Source organism: Polypterus senegalus, chromosome 1, assembly GCF_016835505.1.
Source record: "Polypterus senegalus isolate Bchr_013 chromosome 1, ASM1683550v1, whole genome shotgun sequence".
NCBI classification, from domain to species: Eukaryota; Metazoa; Chordata; class Cladistia; order Polypteriformes; family Polypteridae; genus Polypterus; species Polypterus senegalus.
In genome coordinates this window covers 309,206,928-309,213,221 of record NC_053154.1, presented here as the reverse complement: position 1 = coordinate 309,213,221, position 6,294 = coordinate 309,206,928, and positions in this window count along the sequence as shown.

Here is a 6,294-nt window from a genome sequence, read left to right as displayed (position 1 = left end):
GCCCTGTCGTTCCTGTAGTGGGCTGACCAGAAATGCACACTGTACTCCAATCAGTGCATGATATAGTCTGAGCATAATGTCCCTTGATGTATATTAATCAGTTTGTATGATACAACCTAACATTTTGTTTGATTTCTTAACTGCTGCTGTACTTCGCTTACTTTCTGAAATGTTGTGTCGTCATAAACCCCTAAATCTTTTTCAGAAGTTGCCTCTTGTAGCTCACTGCCTCTTATATTTATAACTGATGTTCATTTTGCCAACATCTAGCACTTTGTACTTTCCTTCATTAAACTGCATTATCTAAGTGTTTGCCCAGTTCTGAAGGTTCTCCGGGTCTTCTTGTGTTATTTTTACTGCTTCCTCAAAGTCTGCCGTCCCTCTGATTTTTATACCAGAATCAATGTCATTAATATAAATCAGTAAAAGCAACGAGGGTCCAAGGACAGACCCTTGAGGGGTTCCAGTGTTGACCTTGCTACATTCTCCTCTTATCTTTACTCTTTGTCTCCTGCCAGTTAACCATCTTGACATCCAGTTTTTATTTCGGTTACTTCTGCTACCTACATATTCTCATTTCAGAATTAATTTTGGTGTGGGACAAATGATTCAAAGGCTTTGTTAAAGTCCAAGTCAGTTTTTTCATATGCTTTGCTTTTGTCAACAATTTCAGTAGCTTGTTCAAAAAAAAAAAAATTGGTTTGACAAAATCTTTCTCTCATAGACCCATACTGGCTATTATTTAGCATATTACTTTCATATTGGTATTTTTCTAATCTATTTCTTATTCTATTTTCCATAATTCTGCATAGTATATGTAAAAGTAAGACTGTCTGGTCTGTAATTACCAGATCCATTTCATCTCCCTTCTTGAAGACACATTTGCAACTTTCCAGTTCTCAGGTGTTTCTCCCTTCACAAGTGACAGCTCAGATATGCAATAATAAGGGTTTACAGGTGACGGCTTTCCTTTCATTCAGTACAATTGGTGAAATCCCATCGGGTCCAGGGGTTTTATTAGTCTTTAACGTATACTGAGGGCTTCAAGCACATCTGAATCTTCTAGGTTAACATCTATGAACTCGGTGTTTGCTTTTACTTCTGCATTGGGTATTCCATTTGTTGTTAGAAATTCTTGAATGAAATACTTCTTCAGGGCAAATGACAAGATCATCAGTGCATTGAGACAGAGAGGGAGAGGTTGTAACCAAATAAATTCATAGCACTAAACTGAAAGGATGTGAAAAACAAAATGAACCTCTTGGCTTACCTGTAGTTTGAAAACTACGCTCCTGAGAAAACATAAGGATACTCTTTTTCTTAACCACCTAGTGGTAACTTCTTATTTTGATGCCTCCACATTTAAATGTAAGCCACTTTTACGTCAATCCAACAGATGCGATCATATGAGGACTAGACAACGTCCTGTTAATCTCTCTCTATATAAAATCCAATGTCTGTCTGTCTGCCCACTTTTCACGAGAGAACTACTCAACGGATTTAGATTGTTTATTTTTTCTATAATTTACTTGAACATTCCAGTTGATTTTGCAACTTCTCTCATTGCACTAAGTATCATAGTTGGCTTGCAGCTCTTATATATTCACTCTAATCTGAGAAAGAGGTTGCGGGCCAAGGGGAGGGGGAATTGTGACGTCAGGAGTGGGGAGCCCGGCACATGCCTGCATCCATTTGAGTCGGTCTACATCTGGCCATACTTTGGAGTGTACCTTGCCTCTGCTTAGCTTGCATTACATTTTTGTTTATTGACTTTTAAAATGTGTCCTGTTTCACTGTTGTGTGGGTGGAGCCGCGGGGTACAGCTAGAACAAGATAAACGGTAACATTCTTAAAATGACGTGGAAAATAAAAATAAATTCACCTTGAAAAATAACAAATGAGCTTAAATAAAAGCTATGTAACAGCTGACCAGATAACCCAAAAACAAATAAAAAAGAAACCACAATCATAATAAATCTAAAAATGACATCACTTTCAAAATGATGTGGTGGAAGAGTATTTCATATCCATGGATGATACTTCATTTCACTTTTTTATTATAATTTCTCTCTTCTCTTGCTTACTCTGGTGAAGAAGATAAATCAGCTCAGCTTTGGGCAGCAAGGTCCCCTCCAGACACTGTGTGATAGGCCTTGATGACTTTCAATAAATATTCATTGAGAGAGTTGCACTGTTGTTGTCCTTTTATGAAATACTAGCCATCCCCTGCGGCTCTGCCCGCATAGTATTGAAACAGGACAAACTTTAAAAATCAATAAATAAAAAGGTATCGCTAGCTAAGCAGAGGCAAGGAACGCTCCAAAATGCAGAGGTAGACCGACTCCCCACTCCTGATGTTACGCTTTCCCCTCCCCTTGGCCTGCAGACTTTGTCTCGGATTAGCGTGAATATATCACTCCTGCAAGTGAACTATGATTCTTAGTACAATGAGAGAAGCTGGAAAATAAACCAGAATGTTATTTCATGCAAATTATAGAAAATAACCCAATCTAAATCTGTTAAGCAGTTCTCTCGTTTGCTAGCTAAGTGGATGTAAGGTATGCTCTGAGGCTGGCGTGTGACTGAGGAGGGCTCCATCCCCTCCCTTCAGCCAACTGCGTCTCTCTCGGATTCACGCAATCGGTACTGCAAGTGAACTATGATACTTAGCGTGATGAGTGAAGTCGCAAAATCAACTGGAATGGTCAAGAAAATAATAGAAAAAAAAACAATATCCATCCATCCAACCATTTCCCAACCCGCTGAATCCAAACACTGGGTCACGGGGGTCTGCTGGAGCCAATCCCAGCCAACACAGGGCACAAGGCAGGAACCAATCCTGGGCAGGGTGCCAACCCACCACAGAAAAAACCCAATATAAATCTGTTAAGTAGTTTTCTCATGAAAAGCAGATAGACATATAGATAGACAGACAGACAGACATTGGATTTTATATAGAGAAAGATTATTCTTTCAGCCACAACATTTAAACCACTGACAAATTAAGTGAATAACATTAATTATTTCATTCCAGTGGCACCTGTCAAGGGGTGAGATCTATTAAGCAGCAAGTGAACAATCAGTTCTAGAAGGTGATGTGCAAGAAGCAGGAAAATATGGGCAAGCATGATGGATTTGAGTGACTTTGACTTGGCCAAATTGTGATGGCTAGATGATTGGGTTAGGGCACCTCCAAAATGGCAGGTCTTCTGGAATACTCCTGGTATGCAGTGGTTAGCACCTACCAAAAGTGGTCCAAGGAAGTTTGACCTGTAAATTAGCAACAGACTCATTGGATCATCAATATGCACGAGGATTCAAGGCTAGCCCCTCTGTTCCAATCCCACAAAAGAGCGACTGTAGCACAAATTGGTGAAGAACTTAGTGCTGGCCATTAGAGAAACGCGTCCCAACACACAGTTCATCACAGCTTTTTGCACAGGCACAGACCTGTCAGATTGCCCATTCAGACCCTGTCCACCACCAAAAGTGTCTGCAACTGGCACATAAATGTTAGAGCTAGACCATGGAACAATGGGAGATGGTGGTTTGGTCTCATGAATCATATTTTCTTTTGGATCATGTGGAAGGCCAGGTGTGTTTGCATTGTGTATCTGAGTAAGAGATAACTGAAGAATGCACTACAGGAGGAAGGCAAATCGGAAAAGGCAGTGTGATACTCTGGGAAGTGTTCTTCTGGGACACCTTGGTTCCTGGGCATTCATATGGATGTTACTTTGACACGTACCACCTACCCAGAGATTGTTGCAGACCACATACACCCCTTTATGGTATTCCCTGATGGCAATGACCTCTTTAAGGGGGATAATGTGCCCTACAACACTGGAAAAATTGTTCAGGAATTGTTTGAGGAACATGCAAAGAAATCAAAGTGTTGATTCAGTGTCCACATTCCCCAGTTCTCAATCTGTTTCATGTGTGCTGGAAAAACATGTACAGTCCATTAAGGTCCCACCTTGCAACTTAAAGGATCTGCTACTAACATCTTAGTGCCAGAAATCACAGGACACCTTTCATGTTTCCAGGGTTCATGTCTGTTTTGATGGCAAGAGGGGAGCCTACACAAAATTAGGCGAATGTTTGTTGTGGCTGATCAGTGTGTGTGTATTACCAGTGATGTCTCTGCCTTCAGTATAGAAGGCTGCACCTCCATCTCCCAGCAGATGGCAGTGCTCTACAAAAATTAAATAAGTGGAAAACCCACCTTAATAATTTAACATTTTGTTAAAATGTTTATAGCAAACTCAACATAGTTATCAGAATCATTTTTTTCCATTTTCCATAATATGCTTAATACTATTTTGTATTGAAATTGTATTGAAATTTTCATTGTGCCTGTTGCCCATCACCTGTTTCAGGTCCAGAAACTTTCATGAGTGCACAGGCGCAACCACAACTTTTCAGTTCTGTCTTGGTGCTTGAAGGCTGCAACCACTTTAAGGTGACCTGTTACTGAACATTTTTGTGACACAATTCAAAGTGTGTTAGAATTTGCAAATCCTGCTGTTTTGGAATAGTTGTCATGAAGATCATGAATCCATTGATTACTTATGTACAATCCAATTCAGCCATTTACCCAGTGAACCAAATCTTCAAATCTAGCTTATTTGTTCTTAGTATTCTTGGCCCTGATGTGGGCCTCATAAAGCTGTGTTTTTGTCAAACAAACGTCACATTTTGTACAGAGGCATTACAAATATCTGCCCCCCTACACTTTCTGCCTCCATTTCTGACCTTTCTCTGTCACGATTCTGAGAATCCACATTAGATCATCTTGTTGAATATCAGACCCCTCAGTACATAGAAGTCATCTGTAAACATCCTGCTCCATGCTATTAGCCTGGGAAATGACCTATGAAAGCAATTTACTGACAATGCCTCAGATCATGATGGAAGACAGACCTCACTGGCCTCAAGCCCAGACCTTTTCCAAGCCACAAATTGGCTTACAGAGATACACCAACTGCAAACAAGAATGAATGCAATGGCAGAGTAATAGGGAGCGGCAGCTCAGATTTAGTATATACTAAATATTATAACTTCGGCAGATGCAGAATCTGAATATTCATTATTTCCGTAAAAAAATAAACCATCTACAGCAACATGGGAGTTGAAACCAAAGAAACGACAATAGACTAATAAAATATAAATGTGTATGTGACATCACTAGTGTTTCTAATGGTCATTACTGCTTCAAATGACTGATTTTTAATTTATTATTCACATAGAATCCCATTTCCAGTAGCCATTTCTTCAGTGTCCTAATGGTCAGCTCCCTTAGCTCAACCTTAGCCCTGTTAAATAATAATTGGTTATTAAAGAAACCTTTTGGAGCTGCATTAGCACTAATCGGTTCACTTAGGCTTCAAGGTACTGGCTTTCCCAAAATTCAGTTCTGGGTTCAGAAATTGACAAAATGAAATAAGTTTCATAAGAAACATGTCAGTCAGTTTATTTTTTGAGGAATGAAGGTTGTTATTCCACGTGACAGATGGAAAAGAAACTGAATATTTCAAACAAAGATGTCTACTACTGTCTGGATTGAAAAAAAAAAGGGCAAGATCCAGGTGGACAACTGCACAAGAGGAGAACATCAGAGTGTGAGAAACAAAAACCTTACAGGTCCTCGATTGACATCTCCCTTAAATACACACCAAACACCAATGTGATCTGAAACAGTGAAAAGACATCTCTGAAATAAGCTAAAGGAGTTTCTAAATCATGCTAATTACAGTAACAGGTAACCTAGGAGTCACATAAGACCTCTCATCTTAAGAGAGGTAAATGCAGACAGACACCAGGATGTCCAAAAAAACACATGTTTATTATTCACCAGCATCACAATGCCTTATTACCAACAACTGCCTCTTTTTCTCCTCTCTGTCTCTTTCCATCACCTCTACTCCCCTCCTCACAAATATCATCTCCTTCCTCCCAACTCCAGCTCCCCTACTGAAGGGAGGCAGCACCTTTTATAATAACCCATAAGGGGTCCAGGTGCTCTGGCTAACGACACTTCCTAGTATGGCAGAAGTGTCAGGTGAGCACCCAGAAGCACTCCTGGTGCCCCTGAGATTTCTTCCGGCAGCACTTTCTGGTGTGGCGAAAGTGCTGCCATCTAGGGTTCAAATAACATCCAGGTGCCCCCTGGCGGAGGCCCCGTCCTCCCACAGGGTTGAGCTTCCCAGCTCCGTGACCCCCAAGCAGTTCAGGGAGGCTGCTCTCCTGCGCGCCAGGGAAAGTACTGTCCCATTTCCGGTCCCCTGCTTCTTC